Raw genomic sequence first — 20,898 nt, forward strand, 5'->3', positions numbered from 1 at the left:
AACAGAGTAAAGCTTACTTCAACACACAGTTGGGTTTAAATGCAAACTGGTATGTTCTGCAGCTGAATGCCTCAGGCCTATTGCACAATTTTGCTAACCAATATTTTAACAAAATAAAGTTTCAGGTAAGCTAAACAAGCTGCTTTGTCATGAGCAATCGTAAAGCAGACAGACAAGTATCGGATGTGCCAGTTTGGGACATGTTAAGGCTTGCAGTTATCACATTGAAGCCTGAGCAAAGGAAATTTTTCAGAAAGCAAACCAGATGGCATTCACAATCCAGTCACAGTTCTAAACCAAACATTTTTCTTCTAGATATAGAGATCAAAGCATCATTTGCAAATGAGGAATAATAACTGATTCTTGAGGTATCAGGTTAGATTTTCAAAGTTGGCCTAATAGCTCTGTAGGAGGAGATAAGTGGGTAAATATTACTAAAATTTAGTAGGGATGTTGAGGGGAAGTCTTATATTTGCAATTGATGCTGTATGCTGTTATTTCTATGTCCAGAAAAGGTGGGGGATCTGTGACCCTCCAGATATTGTTGGACCTTAACTTCCATCAACCTCAGACACCATGGCCAATAGCCAGGAATTATGGGAGTTGGAGTCAAACATATCTGGAGAGTCATAGGTTCCCCATTCCTGATCTAGAGGGATTTTTTTTTTTTTTTGCCTGGGTTCATGCTAGTGTAATCCTTTGCAAGAGCTCCTGCTAGTGCAACAGGGCTTTCCTACCTCCCACCTCCCCTTCCTGTGCCCTGCGCCTCCTCCAGGTCTGCTGTGGAGAGTCAGGAGAACCCCTGGAGCAGCGCATGGGGTGAAAGAGACGAGAGTAAAAGTGTGGAGACGGGAGTAAAAGTGTCTCTTGGACTGCTCTTAGTTTTGAATTTACAATCTGTACCTTGTGTAGTGTGGTGCTCTGCGGAAAGGTGGGCTATCGGTATTTTAAATTCTCAAACTTCCTATCCCCAGGGCCCCCTTGAAATGACTGAAAATTACTGAGGCCCACCAGTCACATAATGGTGGTGCAAGCTAGGAGTCAGAGCAGGCCAATGAGGAGCCACCGGGCAGGCTGTGATACTGAAACCAATCTGAAAGTGGCCCAAGGCCCACTGTTTGAGAAACACTGTTGTAAATAATAATTTTAAAAGCCCTGTGGACTTGGTGAAGAAGAAGAGTTTGGATTTGATATCCCGCCTTTCACTCCCTTTAAGGAGTCTCAAAGCGGCTAACAATCTCCTTTCCCTTCCTCCCCCACAACAAACACTCTGTGAGGTGAGTGGGGCTGAGAGACTTCAAAGAAGTGTGACTGGCCTAAGGTCACCCAGCAGCTGCATGTGGAGGAGCAGAGACGCGAACCCGGTTACCCTGATTACGTGACTACCGCTCTTAACCACTACACCACACTGGCTCTCAAAGGAGAAACAATACTGGACTTCATGAAAACCACAAACTCAGCAGCAAATTTGAGTCACTTATCCTTGGACATGTGGGTAATTTGTGTGTGTGAAGAAGCCCCTTACACACATCCCTCCTCAAAGTTACATTAGGGCATGTTATGCATAGAAGCAGTACTGTGTGCTTTGTCGAAGTGCCCAGTCCTTTTATTTACATTCTTACCTACTGCTCAGGATCCTGTGCCCCTCAGATTTAGTTCCGACTCCTGATTTTGTGTATGTATTTGTAGGCTGTGTTGTAGACTGCCACATTACTGTGTTAACTGAGAGTTTGAGGGGCACTTCTTATCCATTAAAATCAATCAGTTTTTCAATTCACCTCAGGGTGTAGGACATGTTCTTCAGTGCCTTTTGTAGTTAGGGGTTCCATTATTTTTTCCAGCGCTGAGATTTCTGCAGGATTTACTTACAACCTGGATTTAGCATACTGTATGTGAAATGCCAGCGAGACTGAATGATGACAGTGTGCCATACTTAGCCCTAGTTACTAGGATTCACTTTTTCTGGGGTTTCATCTAAATTGCAGGCCTTCCAGGTCTGATTTCTTCCTTGGCAATACTTTTTCATTTTGAAGTTACTGCTGTCAGCACTGCACTTTAAAGACCAATAGAAGGAAGTGTGTGGATGAAAACAGAGCTGGTAATAGTTATAATTTTTCCAAGTGAAGCATCTATATACAGTGGTACCTCGGGTTAAGTACTTAATTCGTTCCGGAGGTCCGTTCTTAACCTGAAACTGTTCTTAACCTGAAGCACCACTTTAGCTAATGAGGCCTCCTACTGCCACCGCGCCGCCGGAGCACTATTTCTGTTCTCATCCTGAAGCAAAGTTCTTAACCCGAGGCACTATTTCTGGGTTAGCGGAGTCTGTAACCTGAAGCGTATGTAACCTGAAGCATATGTAACCTGAGGTACCATTCTACTGAAGAACCATATTGATACTTAATGCTGGTGCTGTGAATATGGTTTTGGAAGTGCGTGGTTGTCAACACATATGGCTCATTGCGATAATGCTACATATGCATTATTCAGTGCAACTTTTATTGTGGGTAATATCTCTGCATATTCTCATAGGCCAGATTGTCATTGTGTGCTAAATATGCTAGGATTAAACAAAGCAAAGAGAGTGTCAAGTTCTTAGTTGAACTCTGAAATGGTGATATAGTTAATGAGTGCTTGGGAGCAACAAGTCACAGAACCATTCATTGCTGCATGGGCCTTTGTACAGGTATAAAAGTCCTATTCCAACAATCTTAATCTAATATTTAAGATAAGACACACAAGGTATTCTTGTACTGAGGGGAATAGCAAAGCAGCTCTCATCTACTCAAAGCCAATGAACCTAAATTGATAAACAGCCTCAGATATCAGCAAATAGCAGTAGAATCCTGATGTTCTTCAGATGCTGATTTATTTCAGTAGTGCAACTCTGTACATGCAGGTGGGGTGACATCCAGTTGTTGGCCTTGTTGGGGAGCATTAGGGTCATATAACTCATAGCCAGTAGTGGAAACAACATGCGTACATGGAACATGAGATCATAGCCTTGGCTGGGGTGGAATGGGCAATATAGGAATTTAATTTTCAGCTGTTGCAACTGAACCTCTCTCTCTCTCCCCCCCCCCAGCCCAAATTATAATGTGGGCTTTTTACAGTTACTGGGAGAGAACAATGGTCGCAGAAAGGATTCAGCAGGTGTGATGTTCTCAGTCCAATTCATTGTTTGGCACACTTGGATTTTGGAGATTTGCTAGACTCTTGTTGGCCTTTGAAAGCATTACGAGTAGGATGACTTTTGTGATTCATTATACTTTCCCCAACACACATTGATTGCAACAAAAAGAGAGAGTCATATTGTAGCGGGAGATAGGTGTTCACCCATCTGAGTGATGATGAGGATTGTAAAGAACAAGGCAGACCTGCAAGAAAACGTCACAGTGTAGCATGCTGATGTTCAGGATTCCAGTTGTTTCATTCCATTCCTTCACATACTGTTTTCCATCCATGCCCCACCTTCCGGTTGGGCTGTTTTGGGGCCCCGCTTAGATTCCCCCCCCCCAATATATTCTTTGTTCTTCTCCAAGCCTACTGATGCCTTCCTCTTGTTCGCGTGAGTGGTGCTGGAGCATCTGATAACTGGCTGCAGTGTGCAGCTGCTTCCTAGCTCTCATCTAGGACAGTGTCAGGCTATAGTAATAGGTCAGAGGCTGGCATCAGGAGGATTGTGGGTGGACATGAGCAAAACTTTACAAAACAAGTTGGAGTCGCTGTGGAAACGGAGCATTCTAAGCTAATGGGGGTACGCTCTGGATGGTGGAGAGAGAAAGAGAACTTGCCTATTGGGTGCCAGAAAGAGCCTATTTCTCAACACCATTCATTTGCCAGGGAGATCAGATGGCAGCCTAGATAGAGGGATTCTCAGGCAGGCATACAGGGCAGAAAGCCTTGTGAGGAAGTCTGGGGTCTTAGTCCTGTCTGCTTAGGCTATGCAATCAAAGAAAATCAAGGGAATACTAAATACTTACGCCCGGTACAGCTCAGTTTTCTGTATCTAACCTCCTTTCCTGTGCCCATCTCTCCATTTCTCAGTTTGTCTACCATTTCCTTCCTCGCTTCTTCCCTCCTCACTGCTTTCCTTTGGACCACATCAGTGAGATCAAGGGTGGGGTTCTTGTTGTCTGGGCAGCCCAGTGCCTCCATACACACTGCTTAGGCTTGCGCCCCAGGGAAGTCACTTTGGGGCTGCTAACACAGCAGTTTGTCTTCAGTCCCTGAGGCGCACTTCATTGTCTCTCGAGACACACAGATGTCAGCAACGAAAACCATTAGATAGCCAAGCACCATTCTCAGTGTAGGCACCTTATTTTCTTGTACCTCAATTTAAAATAATCCCCTGTGCTTTATACTTGCTCATACTTTACACTTGCTCACCTTAGCATTTCTGTGACGCTACACTTTCAGTAAAGAAAATAGATATTTCACTTACAGTACATGGAAGAGTGAAGACCTTGTATGTTTAGAGCTGAGTCGCTTTTCATGACTTGGTGTGTGGGTTTACATTAGTGTGTAGATTTACCTGCAAAGGATAACCTTAAACATTTCAAAATCCATTTGCATATATACAGCACCTTATTTCTCTTTCCTCTTAATCGTTCTGTGTTCTGATTAGGAATGTGATGCTCTTCCCGAAAGCCTTTTGTTTCAATTACTTTCAGCCTGGCTGTTTTCAACTATTCTTATTTTCATGATGAGACAGTGTCATTGTTAATTGGGGTAGAGTCGATAGAACCAGTTCAATAATATATTGGCGATGTACACTTTTTTCAATAAGTCCCATTAAACTCCATGGGGTTTTAACTTCTAAGTAGACATGCATAATAATGTTCTATATGAGCCACAGCTAGCATAATATAGACTGGGAAACTGTTGTACAAAACACTCAAGATCAGCTTTTATGTTAAGATGGATTTTACTGTTCATGTGACTTTGGCAACACTTAGTAGTATCTTGGTCTCAATTACTTCTTACCCTTTGTTTTCATTTACTCCATTATTGATGTTCCTTTTCAGTAATTATTTCTTCAAAAATTTCTTCAATAATCTTTCAAAGCATTGAGGTTTTTATTTTTTAAAACTATTTCAGATCTCGTTGTCTGTTCCTGCACACTGCGTCTTTGTGATAAGATTCCCTTGTACTGGCTCAAAGCATTAAAAAAGAACAAGATGGTCAATGTCCTCATAGTTTAATGTCAGGCTATTATTTTGCATTTATTACTTGACATGGGTGTTAGGATCAGCAATGAAGACAGTGGTGTGGGTTTTACAGAAAAAAATGAATCAGAATTTCCTCCGTGACACTTAATACTTTGGCATCTGATCTACCATATGGTCTCAAGATGACTTTATAATATACAATTATAAAAACAGATATAGTAGTTGAAATGATAAAAAACAGATAAAACCATTCTAGCCAGAACACGACAGTTTAAATTAAGTAAAAGTGGTGGGACCCACAGAATAGAATACCTTAAGAATCCAAGGCCAGTGTAAACAGATGTATCATACAATGAAAGCTATACAAAGAAGATGCTAGATGCACCTCTGTCCGAAGGAAGTCCCTCAATTTAGAGGCTGCCACATAGGAAGCCCTCTCCCAAGCCATCATTCCTTGCACTTCTGATTGTGGAACTATGAAGAGAGCTGCTTCTGCTGATCCTAATTTTTAAAAAGTAGGGATGGTGGTCATCTTTTAGATACTTGGGGCCTAAGTCATGCTGGGCTTTAAACATGAATGTGAGCACTTTAAATTGGGTTCTGGAAACAAACTGCCAGCCGGTGTTAGAGTTCTGTTTATTTCATTTAAAATTTATAAATTGCACTTTCATATAAAACATCACAAGGCAATATACAGGCTAAAAGAACCACAATATTACAGTAAAAACATAAAACGCATCAGTAAGAGCTGGGTGGAGTACAGTGGTCAAGTCATCTCTGTCCAATGCGAGCCATAGCTAGGTAACCAGGTGTAGCTTGAAATAGGCACCTTTTGCCATTGAGGTTACCCGAGTCTCCAGAAATAACGTTGGGTCTAGGAGCAATCCAAAGCTACAGGTGTGTCTTTTCCAGGGAAGTGAGAGCTCATCAGGAACAAGCTGTTTCCATACCTCATGGACTCCAGAAATCAGAAAACATTACACTTCTCTTTTCAGAATTAAATGTTTTATGAACAACTCAAATGATTTCCCAATATTTACTTAGGAAAAAATATTTAATACAGACTATTTATTTATATATCTAAAAATCCAAAGCTTTATCTGGAAATTATTTTGATTAGGGTACTTGTAAATATTTTTAGACATCAAGAAGTAAAAAGTATTGACTTCCCTTACATTGTTTAAATTTGAAGGAGGAAATCATGAATGTAGAGAAAACTGTTCCACCGAGAGCTGTGCATGATAGGTCACTGTAGTCCTTCGATCTACTTTCATTGAGGGGATCCTTCAGTTTCACTGTCTGTAGAGGCACTCTCACTTCTTGTGAATTCCACTCCAAACGGAGGTGAATCTGACTCAGAACTTGTTGAGCCACGTTCTCTTTCACCGAACAATGATTTCATCTGCAACGAGTCTATAGGCAATTTATCACACTTCATCCTGTTCACTAGTTGCGCTTGTAACTGGTTCTCCTGCTGCAGCAAGAGAGAAACAGAAACAAGCTTAGCAGTGCGTTCATTTGTCAGTCTGTTCCTCTTCTTTGTCTTGATTGCGTCAAAAGTTCTCCATTTCCGTTCACAGGAAGTGGCTGTTGGTGGAATGCTGAAGATCCTTACAGCAATCCTGGACAATTGCCGGGTGTTACAATATCCCTTCCACCATGTGAGGGGAGAAACAGCCTCGGATGCCCGCCAAACAATGTCTTGGCTCCAAAGTTTCTCTTTCGCACGATATTCAGCAATGTCTGCCATCACAGCTCTTTCATTAATGTTAGGGATGTTCTTAGCTAGTTCCATAATTATATCAAGAGCAGTGGCTATATCAGATTCTGATAAATGTTGTCCACAGTGTTGGGGGTCCAGTAGATTTGCTGCCAGATGAACTGGATGGGAGCATATCTCAGATACTTTAGTAAATCCTTGCTTTATTACTTCCGCCTCTTCTTTAGAGAGAGGCGAAGAAGGCAAAAGCTGAATTAGATTTTCATTCAGCTTTCTGAACATCTCTGGAATATATGAAAGGATTGGTGCATCTTCAAGCTTCTTAGTAGCCTCTGAAATTGGTAGGAGCAAACTGTATGCATCTTGAACTTTAACCCAAAACACGTCATCGAGAATCTGCTTACGAATGTTCTGAGGAATAATCTGGGATACCGTTTCTTCTGTTGAAGCGTGCTGCAAACAGTTCATTGTATGCAACAGGCTCTCTAAACACTTGGTAGCTGAGCTCCATCTAGTTTCTGATGGCAATAAAAGGGGACTTTCCTCCCCCTGCTTCTCTTTCTGTAATTTCTTCAGTGCCTGTTTAGCTATTGGGTGATTGTTGAATACCTTCACAATGGCTTTGCCGTTTGCCAATATTGTTTTCATCGTACTGGCACTTAAGATATCTTTTGCCAGAAGGTTCAACCCGTGAGCAGAACAGACAAATACTATTAAGTGTGGGTACGTTGACTTTAATATTTCCCCTGCGCCTCTCATGCTACTCGTATTGTCGGTTACAAGGGCTTGTACCCTGGGTGGACCTGCACTCTCAATCTCTTCACCCAGTATGTTGGCTATGTATTCACCAGTATGATGAGAAGGTTTGGTAGCAATTGCTTTGAGGAATATTGCTTCAGGTGTTGCAAACATAATGCTGAGAAGAGAATTTCCTTGTGTATTAGTCCATCTCTTTGGCATGAGTGTCAGCGATTCTGCTCGGCTGATCCTTTGAGCTACCATTGTTTGAACTCTGTTGTACTCTCCGTCTAAAAGAGGATGTGCTAAGCGATAATGGGATGGCAATTTATATGATGGGCGAATCAGCTTGTAAAGATCCTTCCAGTATTGATTTTCAACTATGGAAAGAGACGTACTACTTGCAAATATAGCTCGAGCTAACGTCTCGTCTGCTCTTTCCTGATCTTCCTTTGACATTTTGTCCACAAAGTTTGCTAAAAAATCTGATTGTCTTGAGTGGCTACCTACAGATGGCATCTCTTGTGTCACTGACCTTGAAAAAGATGGTCCCGCTGCTTCTCCCTTCTCCAGAGCTGGCAGCTCAACACTTTCAGTTTTCATGTTTGGCAAATTCGCTGTTTCACTTGAGTTACCCAGTTCCTGGAACAAAGGGGAGGGGAGAGAAGGATTTTTTTTTAGCCTACTCTAAATCTAGAGCTCTCTTGTCAACTTTACGGTAAAGCACTTTCTGGTTTTAAGAAATAATTTGCTAGAGATACAAGTCTGCATTGCTGTTAAGTGTATTAGTTCGTTTACTTACAATTAATTCCTGAAGTAGACTTTTCCCAGATGTTGTTCCAGCACTTAACTGCAGTAGCTTCTTGTATGAGGATTGTATTCTTTCCGGACAATTCTTGCATATTGTCAGATGCCTCTTCATCCTTGTTGCATTATTTGCGTATGTCTGGCCACAGTATTTACATTGACCAACTCTCTTTCTTCCTTCAATGATTTCTATATAGTGGTGCCACACACCAGTTTTTTTCTGGTTAGGCATGATAATTAATTCAGAATACAGTCCAAAAGCACACAGTATCCTCTCAAAAACTGAACTGATTTCGATACAAAAGGCTTCCAGTCTCTCTCTAGCTCCTAATGAGAAATGAGACACTGCTCTATGTGTTTAGCAGTGATGTGGAGCGGAAAATTTTCTGTAATGGAAAATTTTCGTAGCTGTTCTCTTTTTTTCTCTCGCTCTCTCTCCTCTGAAAATTTTCCATTCCCATACCTCGGTGAAAGCTAAACTCTGGAGTGGATTAGTGAACAGTGCTATGTCACGTAGATCTCTTGGCTAAGATTAGCATATTAATAGTTTCCAGCACTTTTCTTTAAATGTAAACAATGTAAGGGAAGTGGCATGCTTCTGACCTTCATATTTTAAGACATTACAAGTTGTTTAATGACAATGACCAAGTAAAGCTTTGGTTTGTTTTTATGCAACTCATTTACAGTGATTCTGTTTGCCCCAGCTTCATGTAAGTAAATTTTTCAGTTCAATACTTTAGGCTCCTGAGGGACAAATTGAACTATTTCCACAGCATATAAAACATGCTAATTAATATCTTGAACAATTTAGGGCATCGGGAACAGTTCAGGTTTTTGGGGGGGTTTTGCACACAAAAAAACCACCTCTGAATTATTCTTGCACCTGTTTGCCTGTTTGCATTCATTTTCAGTACTTTCAGTATCATCAGCCATTTACAAAACTTAATAAATGGATTTTTTACTACCTTTAAATTAATGAGTGCAGATGGCAATTGTAATCCAGTGCTGGTTCTGCTGCATTCTGTTTCTTCAACACTTAATTCCAAATTTGGGTCCATGAGAACTCAGTGTCCAGAGGTTACCTGGCCCCCTTACCTTTTGTTGTGGTCCCCTTAGCTAGTATGTCTAAATCCCTACAGAAGAGCCAAGAATTAATTAAAACTCAGGGGAATCAGGGTAGTACTTGTGAATTTCATCTACTGGTTTCCTACCTAATTTTTTCACTTGGACTGCAACTGCTGCTGGGGGGAAAAATAGACGACTGTTGCAAGTCAGGGTAAAGCCAATCCTCCACAGCTTTCCGAATATGTTAATAGAGTTTAATGAGTGGTTGATCCTAATCTTTATCAGTTGGAGCTCAATACAGTTCTGTTTTGACATGGACATGTGGTAGATACTTATCAACATATCTGAATAGCTTGTTGCAGATGATACAGCCTGTTATAAAGTCCCTGGTTAGGTTTCGTAACCAAATTGAATATCCTTTATACAGACACTCTTGCAATAACCTTTCATGCGCTCATTTTTCATGTAACCGTTAGATCACAATACTTCACACCCCTTGATTAATTTCATTTACTGAAAATGGGTATGGGACTCGGAACTGGGATTCAAATTTGAAATAGAGAATCGTGTCCCAAACAGCACACCAAATGCCATTCTGGTTCTTCAGCCAGAGATGTAGTGTTACAGTATTTTTGTTGCGTTAAAAACAGGCGAGAGTTGGGCTGTTATCTGAACTTGAAAGATAGAATTGTGTCCTGAATGTATGTATCAAATTTCAGCCTGATATGAATGTGAAACAGGCAAGCTAAATCAAAGGCTTCACTTGGCTTAGCCAATAATTGGGTTGTAAAGAATCAGGAAATCTTCAAGCCTGGTTCTCTGTTGCTAAGGAAAATGATCTACCTGCTAGCCTGACTACCTATTTTCACCAGTTGTGGAAATAAAATGGGATAGTCCTTCTTCATGCTGCCTTTAGGTATTTTCAAGGAAAACTAGAATGAGAACCTTGCACTGATGTCTCATATGGTATGGCTTTCCAACAAGTGAGGATCCTTTGGCTCTCAAGATGTTGCCGGACTGCTTTTCCCATAATCCCTGACCACTGACCATGCTTGCTGAGACTGATGGAAGATATAGTCCAACAACATTTGAAGTCACAGGTTTCCCATACCTGTGCTATAGGATCCTGGGTAGTGGCAGTGGGCTGTTGTTGAAAGAGAGGTTGAAAATCCCAGACATGCACATTTGAAGCACCTCGGGTGGTTTAAATTTGTCCTGTGATAAATGATGCTTATTTTTCAAGCTGGTCTGTCATCTAAACATAAAGAGCCAGTCCTTAGATTTTGAGTTTCTCAGAATATTCTACTATACCAGGGGTCTGCAACCGCATGTGGCTCTTTTACACCTTTGCCGCGGCTCCAGGGCGGATACTAGCGAGGGGAGGAGGCGCATTGTGCGCCCCGACACTCCCCACTGTGGCAGGTGCTGTACTGGCTGTGATGTCGCATGGGGGCGGTGCGTGCGTTAGTCACGCACCGTCCCAACGTCACCTTCCCGCCCACTGTCAGATCAGAGGGCAGCGGCGTGCATGCTTTAAATGTCGCAATGGTTTTGCGGCTCCCAGTTGTTGTTTTTTCTTCGGAAACGGGTCCAAGTGGCTCCTTTTGTCTTAAAGGTTGCAGACCCCTGTACTATACTATATACCTTAGAAATGTTATGCATCTGTGCTTCCAGGGATGTCCTGCATATCTAGACTCCAGAACTCAGTCTGTTGTTCCCCCCCCCTTATGTTACCTGTGTATCACAAATTTCCTTTTAGGGGCTCTCGCTACAGATGTGAGGTTCTCTCATTTTAACTTCCCAATAACTCTGGGGTTACATGTCACTTTTTAAAAATACCCAATCCTAAACTTTAGCCAGTGGATCATACTGGTGCAGTCCTGATCATACCATGTATAGTATGTTTCTGTTGTGTACGCAGTGTTACAAAACAACATGAGTGTGTCAAACACAGTGGTGTATATTAGGAGCAGCTCAAGGTGTGCTTTAAGGAAAAATAAATGGCTAGGCTTTCCTGTATTCTTTGTGCAAGAGCTTGATCCATCAAGACTTCTTGCAGAACTTGTTTGTCATAAAAGGAACTTACTCTAACTTCCATGAACCTTTTTCTGATGATATAGTTGAGGACCCAGCCTGCTGTTCCTTTTCCTGTGCCTCCATGTCCATAGGACTACATCAGTTGTGTCCAAACTTTTTTCAAAGAGGGCCAGATTTGATGAAGTGAAGGGCCGTGAGGGCCGACCAAAGGGCCAACCAAAGTTGTTAACTTTTTGGGGGATTAAAGTTGTTGAGCATTTTTTAAGGGATTTTACCCCAGGAAATAAACTGCCACAGGGGTCAGATTAAACTGACCGGTGGGCCAGATTAGGCCCCCAAAACGGACTGTGGGCATGTCTGGACTACATGCTTAGAGAGATTACTTGTCATTGTTTCTCCCTGAGGTCTCACTGAATTGAAACTAGGCATCTTTCAGGGTTGTATCCCAGGCTTGGCTTAAGCCCTGGAGTCTCTTCTGTTGGTCTGCCACAGTGAAGTTGATACTCTGGTTTCCATATAGTTCTGTTGGGAAATAATTACTTGAGCTTTGAGGGAAGGAACAGTGACCAAGAGGCCAAAGCAGTCCAAGCTTCTGCCAAAAGGCCCGAATATCCACACCTGTGGATTGCCTCGCCTAGTTGAACCACCACAATATTTACCACACTGTGTCTCAAACAGAGCCCAGGAGTTAATGAGATACATGTGCCTAGAAGTACGAAAGCAGCATCTGAACTAGAAGGCGAAGGACTATGTAGCACAGAGCATCTGAAAATGTCATTTGCATATACTTATGATTTCTGGGTTGTATTCAAGAGGCAGTGCATGATTGCAGTGGACTTCCACTTGTGCAGTTGGACTTGGCTTTCCTCTTCTCCCTTCTCTAACCCCTTCTCTGGACTCTCAAAATCTTCTCTGGAGTAGATTTTGGAGGCACAGTGGAAGCTGCTGGGGGAAAAGAGGAAGGTGAAGTCTGGTTGCATAAGCAAACTTTCCTTGTGCAATGTTGGATTATGCCCTAAGAAATTGCCTTTATATATTTCTGAGAAATAACTGCAATGCAAAGGGGAAGTTGGAAGTGTATACTTCCTTCCCTTCTGACTCTTAGAGGGAAGCTCTGTATAAAGATTTATAAGAAAACTCTTGTTCCATAACTGCCTTGGGTCTCCTAGAGATGTGAATTTGCATAAGACATAACTTTGAGACTAAAATGTGCCTATTTATCTTTGGTTCTATACATTTTAGTACTTTGCTAAATTAATAAAGCATGTTTGGGGGCATTGTATAATTGAGCTGAATGTTGCGTTTATTGGGATTGTTAAAACCAGTCCAGATCCAGATTCTGTTAGTTTAGACAGTGGGTTAAGAGGAAGATAAATTAACATATCACTGAAGCCCAGTGATAAGAGGTTCATCTGAGCAGTTCCAGTAAAGCAGTATGCAATGCTAAGTGTTAAAAGTTGCATTTCCAGATTTGGCCTTTGTTTGATTTTGCAGGGAACGCTAAAACCTCTCATTGTTTTCAGTTCTGCATTTGCTCTGATGCTTGCGTCATTGTGTCTTGTAATGCTGGGTGGGGTGTTATTTGCTTGCCACAATTCAAGGTGGAATCAAAGAAGTGCAGTAATTTATACTGAATAGTAATGCTGTTTTGTGTATTGTTTTAGTTCAGTAGCTGTGCCAGGTTTGCCTGATGAAATCAAGGGGTTAGAAAAGGAAGAGCCCACAAACATATGTCTTTTGGGGGCTCACAATATCTCCCTTGAGGGTGGGGGGGTTGTGTCTGTTTTCACTTTGGAACCCCCAACACCACCAAATTGTCGTAAAGGTACCCCTGACCATTAGGTCCAGTCATGGCCGACTCTGGGGTTGCAGCACTCATCTCGCTTTATTGGCCGAGGGAGCCGGCGTACAGCTTCCGGGTCATGTGGCCAGCATGACTAAGCCGCTTCTGGCAGCGCACGGAAACGCAGTTTACCTTCCCGCTGGAGCAGTACCTATTTATCTACTTGCACTTTGACGTGCTTTCGAACTGCTAGGTTGGCAGGAGCTGGGACCGAGCAACGGGAGCTCACCCCGTCGCAGGGATTCGAACCGCTGACCTTCTGATCGGCAAGTCCTAGGCTCTGTGATTTAACCCACAGCGCCACCCGTGTCCCTACTGAATTGCCTTACTGAATGTTTATTCAATTTATTTTATTTATACTATTCCTGGGACCCAAAAGAATAGATCTTCAACTTATGCCATCTTTCCTATTCCCTGCTTTCCTCTTCACCAAAGGAACTGGTGAACAGCTTACAATTAGATTGATCCACAGTTGTTTACCCATAGAATCTCTTCTGGTGGTAGGAAGCTAGACACCTTTCAAAGAGGTGATAGGACTGAGGCAAAGGTATATTCCTAAATGTTCCACAATACGGGGGTGGGGGTGGAAAGTACAGTACACTTCAGGGCTTGGTGGCTGCATAGCAAAGATGTCTTCTATTGCTGTTCACAGCTTTTTGACAATGTGGATGTGTTAATGAGAGCGAATGAAAATAAATCCTCAGATGCACTGTTTCTAGAGATGCAGTGGGGCAGGGGACAGCTGTTGCGATGAAGAATACTGCCACATTCAGCATACAGCTTGAAGTGAAACCAGATGGCCCTCTCTTTGGCATATTAAAAGGGCATGCTGATTTTGTTTGTGAAGCTGCAATTTATTTAGAGTATTCTGTTAAAGTCTCTTTCAAGCAGCAGTTAAAACTTGTCTCTGCAGCAGATCCAAGATACTAATGCCTTGCCTTGCAGCAGTGGTGGGCAATTTGTTCTCTGCCAAAGGGCATATCCCAAATTGATCCCAAATTGGATAGCTAGGGTTGCCTTGATTTTAGTTGCTTCCAAGTGGCATAATTTTGCATAATGTTTTAATGAACTGGCACATGCAGAATGACTATTATCTGGTATCAAACAGTACTGTTTTGGGCAAGATCTGTGAACATGTGGTGGTGGCACAACTCCAGGGATTCTGGGATGAAATTGACTATCCTAGATTCCTTTTAGCCTGGCTTTCAGCCTAGTTTCAAGACTGAAACTGCCCTGGTTGCCTTAGGGTATAGCTTTCAGCGGAAAATGGTTGGGGGAGTACAACCCCAATAGTTCTCCTGGTCTGCTCAGCAGCATTTGATACCATTGAACATTGCAAGATATAACCTAGAAGGTGGTACTGGGGACTTCTCGTCTTCCCAATGGCTCGTGACCTATGGGGTTTCACAAGTTTTCATCTTGTCCCCTATGTTGTTCAACATCTTTTTGAAACCACTAGAAGAAGTGATCTGGAAATTTGACCCACAGTATTATCAAGATGTTTGTACTATCCATCTCTATCTCTCTTATATGATCCTAGGAAGACAGTGGAAATATTGGACCCTTGATTATCTGCTGTGAAGGATTGGATTGGGCTATTAGCCGAAACTTGATCTAGACAAGATGTACTACTGATGGTTGATAGACCTTCTGATTAGGGTTTAGGGTTACAGCCTGTCTTGCATACAGTTGCACTCTCCATAAAAGATCAGGTTTGTAGTTTGTTGGTGCTCCATGACCTATTGTCTCTCCTGTTGAATATGCAGGAGGTGTTGGTGGCGAGGAGTGCCCTTTCCAAGCTCTGGCTAGTATGCCAGCCGTGACCATACCTGATTAAAAAGGACTATCTTAATTATAAGGGTAGACCTCTTGCACCAGACACTGATTCGGGTTTTGGTAAAAACAAAGTAGATGCTACAGCTTATGCTGTAAGCTGCCCAGAGTCTCTGGAGAAACCCAGCCAGATGGGCGGGGCATAAATAACAAAATTATTATTATTATTATAATCCTGAAATCTGCCCCCACTGACGTAAACTGCATCCCTTTACATTTTGTTATGGCTGTAGTGCAGCATGGACAGTCTGCCTAGAACCAAGTATACAGTACAGTCTCCTCCAAGTAGTATTTCTTAACATTTCACCTGATTGATGGTAGAGTTCACTGGGTATGAGCTGTGTTTCATATCACTTTTCATACAGAGCGCATACTGAAATGATCGAATTTGACCATTCTCTTACTGGAGTGCACACACTGGCTTGATACTTCCCACCCATTATCTTGATGTTAGCTGCTGTTTTAAAAGTCTTTCAAGAAACATAAAACCTGCCACATCCTGACATGTACCATTTAAACAGAATGCTTCTGAAACTTGGAGAAGCTGGTTTTGAAAAAAGGGAAGCGAAAAAAAGGAAAGCCCTTCCTGCCACGATCTTTTCTGTAATGAACATTATAGTTGACACAATAATGGCTCTGGCATATTAGCCATGTTGGTTACGTGCCAGGATGGTTTCCTTAGCAATGGAATTCCTCAAGCAGTGGTTGCTGATGTAAACATAACTGAAAGCTTAGTGTTGTGTGCCCTGCATACAGGCTGAGAGTCATCGTCTCCCCCCCCTCCACTTTTAAAAGTGTGCTTTGTGTTTGTGGTGTTCATTTCAAGGCAGGTTAGAACAGGTTCCTGCTTTTTTCCCTTTCTTGTGGGGCAAAGGCACAGGCCAGAACCATTTTTATCACTGGGAGATTTACTTGTTAATTTGTGTGGTGTGGGACTGTATTCCACATTTTGCCTCCCCATCTACAGGGTGTGGTCACCAGAGTGTACTGGCCGGGTTGCATGTGAATAGTATGCCTACTTTATTTGCCCTGGGAAATCTGAGAAACTAACCTTTTAACCCTCAGATCTTTTAGTTTAGAGTGGGTTTGTATTTGGCAAGTATTTGACATTTTCTCCGCCTCCTGACTTCGTACTCAACAAGTGATAATTTAATTTGGGGGTGATCCTGACTTCTGCATCAGAGAAGGATTTGGAATCTGGAAATTTTGGGCAGAAATTAATCTCTGCAGGGGAGAATGTGGGCAGCATCAAAACTACCCCCAATCTGGAAGGACAGGCTTTGGAAAGTTGTTGCAAGTAATTTATCTAGCAAAGAATACCTGGCATATTGCACCCAAAGGGGCACTAAAACAAATGACACCTATTTGAAAAAAGAATACCGAAATGAACAAACAGTTCTAAAGCAAATAATTATAGAAAATTGAATGATATGATTCTAGGGGTAGCCAATATGTTGCCCTCCAGATATTTTTGGACTGTAGCTCCCATTATCCCTGACTATTGGCCATGCTGGCTGGAGATGATGGGATTGTAATTCTGCAACATCTCCAGGGCACCATGTTGATTACCCCTGAATGCATAAACAGCTCATAATATTTACTGATCACCATTCATGCATTGTTGTATAAATGATAGCATCTATGTTTTAGAACTCTGGAGGAATGAAAAATGATACACATTTTGAACAAATGATAAGCAATTTGAACAAACGATAAGCAACTTGAACAAATGATAAGCAATTTGAACAAAGTGTGTGTCATCTCATTGTATCAATGTCAACTACAGTGGTACCTCGGGTTACATACGCTTCAGGTTACATACGCTTCAGGTTACACACGCTTCAGGTTACTGACTCCGCTAACCCAGAAATAGTACCTCGGGTTAAGAACTTTGCTTCAGGATGAGAACAGAAATCATGTGGCCCCAACAGCAGTAGGCCCCATTAGCTAAAGTGGTGCTTCAGGTTAAGAACAGTTTCAGGTTAAGAACGGACCTCCGGAACGAATTAAGTACGTAACCAGAGGTACCACTGTATTTGTGACTTTTACAGAGATAGTGGGTATAAAAACCTTTAAAACATCAGTAGTTTTAAAAGCTAATATAGCTAGAGTAAAACACTCAAATCAGGTCTCAAAGGAACAATCCAAAATATTAATAAGAAAGGTGACAAAGCCCTCATCATAGGCATAAGGAATTCAGATAAACATTTAAAATTGTGTGTTTAATCATAACAATAATCATAACTGGAAAAATATGTAAGTGAAGTGGGAATAGTAAGGAGAAAAGAAGACTCAGCTAACTACCAATCATTGAGCTTGACATCAATACCAGGAAAGATCCTAGAATAGATAATTACAGCAGTGTCTGAGCACTTAGAAAAAGGTGCTGTGATTACTAAGATCTCAAAAACAGGTGATGCCAGAGGAATCTCATTTTTTTTCCCTTTCTCTTTTTTGATAGAGTTACAAACTTGATGGATCAGGAGAATGTTGTGGACGTAGTGAATCTTTATTTCAATAAGGCTTTTGATAAAATCCCCCATGATATTCTTGCGGAGAAGCTAGTATAATATGGGCTGGACCAAGTTACTGTTGGGGGGATTTGTAGCTGGTTGGTTGACCAAACCTAAACAGTGCTCACCAATGGTTCCTCATCATCTTGGGAAAAAGTGACAAGTGGGGTGCCTCAGGGTTCTGTCCTAGGCCTGTTTTTGTTCAGTGTCAAAAGACACTGGAGGGGATGCTCATCAAATTTGCATATGACAGGCCCCAGAGATTCAAGATGACATGGAAAACCGGGCCAAAACTAACAAAATGATTTCAGTAGGGATGAGTGTAAAGTTCTATACTTAGACAGGAAGAACCAGCTGCACCAGTATAAGATGGGGGACTCCTGGTTTGCCAGTAGTCCATGTGATACAGGGGTCTTAGTAGTCCGCAAACTTAACATGAGCCAACAGTGTGATGTAGCAAGCAGCTTTTCAGAGAAGTGTCCTGCACTGCGACATTGGACAACCCTAGCCTAACACCTCTGGCCAAGGTGCAGCCTCTTGACACCTCCATCTGCCAGCAAGCATCCTTCTCCTCCTGGGGAGGTTGCTGAGAGCTGAGGCAGCTTTGACTCCATTTCCACGGAAACACCAGTGCGACCAAACTTCACAGAGCTAACCCACACCTCAAATATACACCTAGTAGCCAGAAATAGCCAGATTTTTGCAAAATGTTCATGCACTTTGAGGAAATCATATTGTCTGTACTATGCATCTTTACATCCTTAATACTTTTATGATTAATCTGCAGATACTTGCATTAATTTAAATTATGCCTGTCTTTGGTGTAATTTAATTCATAAATAAATAATGAGTGTGTCCTAGCTCAAAATGCATTGAGGCTTGGTACCTTATGCTGACTCCTGCCAACCTAGCAGTTCGAAAGCAAGTCAAAATGCAAGTAGATAAATAAGTACCGCTCCGGCGGGAAGGTAAGCAGCGTTTCCGTGCGCTGCTCTGGTTCGCCAGAAGCGGCTTAGTCATGCTGGCCACATGACCTGGAAGCTGTACGCCAGCTCCCTTGGCCAATAAAGCAAGATGAGCGCCGCATCCCCAGAGTCAGCCACGACTGGACCTAATGGTCAGTGGTCCCTTTACCTTTATGCTGATGCTTTTGAATTATGGTGCTGGAGGAGACTCTTGAGAGTCCCATGGACTGCAAGAAGATCAAACCTATCCATTCTTAAGGAAATCAGCCCTGAGTGCTCACTGGAAGGGCAGATCCTGAAGCTGAGGCTCCAATACTTTGGCCACCTGATGAGAAGAGAAGACTCCCTGGAAAAGACCCTGATGTTGGGAAAAATGGAGGGCACAAGGAGAAGGGGACGACAGAGGACGAGAGGGTTGGATAGTGTTCTCGAAGTTACCAGCATGAGTTTGACTAAACTGCGGGAGGCAGTGGAAGACAGGAGTGCCTGGCGTGCTCTGGTCCAGGGGGTCACGAAGAGTCAGACACGACTAAACGACTGAACAACAACATGCTGAAGAATTAAATTGTCCACTTACTGAACTTTTGTTAACTGTGAAGAAGTAGCAATTACTGGTCAACTGCATGGTAAAAGCTAGACGGTTCTACTGACTGCAAATTACTTCATCAAAATTTCCTCACCCCCGTCATCCTTGCAACTTTATTAACTTATCCCATTTGCTGTTTATTAGTTAAAGGAAACCAGTGCGTCAAGGCTCCACAGAGGTAATAATCAGGTGCACGGTTTGTTTCTGGGCTGTTCTGTTTTGCCTCGAATGACGGCAGTTGCCCTGCAAAAATGATGCATTGGCACAGTGGTGTTTCCTACCATGGCTTTTTAAGTAGCATCTGTCTCATACTTCCAAGCACATCAATGCCACTTTAAAGTGCAGTATTGCTGTAGCTCAGTGCAAATCACATCTTGGAAAGCATTGTGTTTAACATGCTCTCATTATTGCATTTAATAGGCATTGCCAATAGTTAACAACAGTGGATGGGGAATTCTTGAATTTAAAAAGAGGAGAATGGAACGTTGCCCTGCCCTGCCAAGAGTCAAGGTTCTGGGGCTTCTTTGTTTTTTTCTGCATGATTTATATGCCCTTTCCCACGTGAATTATTGTAGTCTCAGTGATCAGTTGTACTTGCGCTTTTGGCAGCTCTACGAAATGCTGGCAATCTTTGCTGCTTCCCTTCCTCCCCAATTTTTGGATGTTTGGGATGTCACTGGCTGTTCCATTATTGTTAGGGCTTGATCTCACAATTTGGCACAATTTGAATAGTATTTTACTTCAGAAGGCCATTGTTGAAACTCAGTAATTCTTTGTCCCCAGTTGAAAGGTAAAGGGCAATAATTTCTCTAATTGAATGGACAAAAATAATTGCACACTTGGCCTCTGAAACAACAATTTTGTATTTTCTCCCTAAACTTCATTTTTTCTTACATTCATGGAATGTGTGTGTGCTTTTGGAAGTCAGTCTTTCTGTCAATTCCTACAGCCTTTCTTTTTGCCACCCACTGAACAGTCAACCTCAAAGGCATAGTGCCTCCTGCCAAGCAGCTCTGCACCCTAATGGGATGTGAAATCTGCTGGAAGTCGTGTATGCCTCTGATGAAAAGTTCTATATATATTTCTGCCCACTGTCACGGACAACTGACTTACAGCATGTTATTCTACCTTTCATGTATTAACCACTGTGTGTCTTTTGGTTTGTTTGTTTGTTTGTTTGTTTGTTTCAGGTTCATTTTTCAGTTGTATAGCAACAACAACAACAACAATAATAATTTATTATTTGTACCCCGCCCATCTGGCTGGGTTTCCCCAGCCACTCTGGGTGGCTTCCATAGAAACCCAAAATACACTAAAATATCACACATTAAAAACTTCCCTGAATAGTTTTGGTAGACTTCCAGGTGTATATTATCAACTGGCAATCTTCAGTGTTTTACACAAGATTTATATATCTGACCTGACATAGAAACTGTGTTATTGAAGGATCCTGAGAAGTTCAGCTTTTCATTTAAAAAGTGAAATCTTTAAATCTGTAAGCCACCCTGAGGAAAAGGTGGGATATAATAATAATAATAATAATAATAATAATGATGATGATGATGATGCCTGCACAGAGACGTTAGAAAGCATGTAACCCAGATTCTGCCAAATACTCCA

At 42.0% G+C, this 20,898-nt stretch overlaps 1 protein-coding gene and 1 long non-coding RNA gene across 2 annotated transcripts in view; one reads left to right on the forward strand and one right to left on the reverse strand.

Annotated features, from left to right (window-relative positions):
• Positions 1–20,898, forward strand: part of DIP2B (disco interacting protein 2 homolog B) — a 191,883-nt gene that overhangs the window by 47,068 nt on the left and 123,917 nt on the right. The window lies entirely within an intron of this gene.
• On the reverse strand, positions 5,794–9,055 carry LOC309526678. The gene is made up of 2 exons (XR_014216827.1): positions 8,432–9,055; positions 5,794–8,271 (listed from the first exon to the last, which is right to left on the reverse strand). It is a non-coding gene; the product is annotated as an uncharacterized lncRNA (long non-coding RNA).

The sequence above is a fragment of the Podarcis vaucheri genome (assembly GCF_965113315.1).
Source record: "Podarcis vaucheri genome assembly, chromosome: 2".
Classification (NCBI taxonomy): domain Eukaryota; kingdom Metazoa; phylum Chordata; class Lepidosauria; order Squamata; family Lacertidae; genus Podarcis; species Podarcis vaucheri.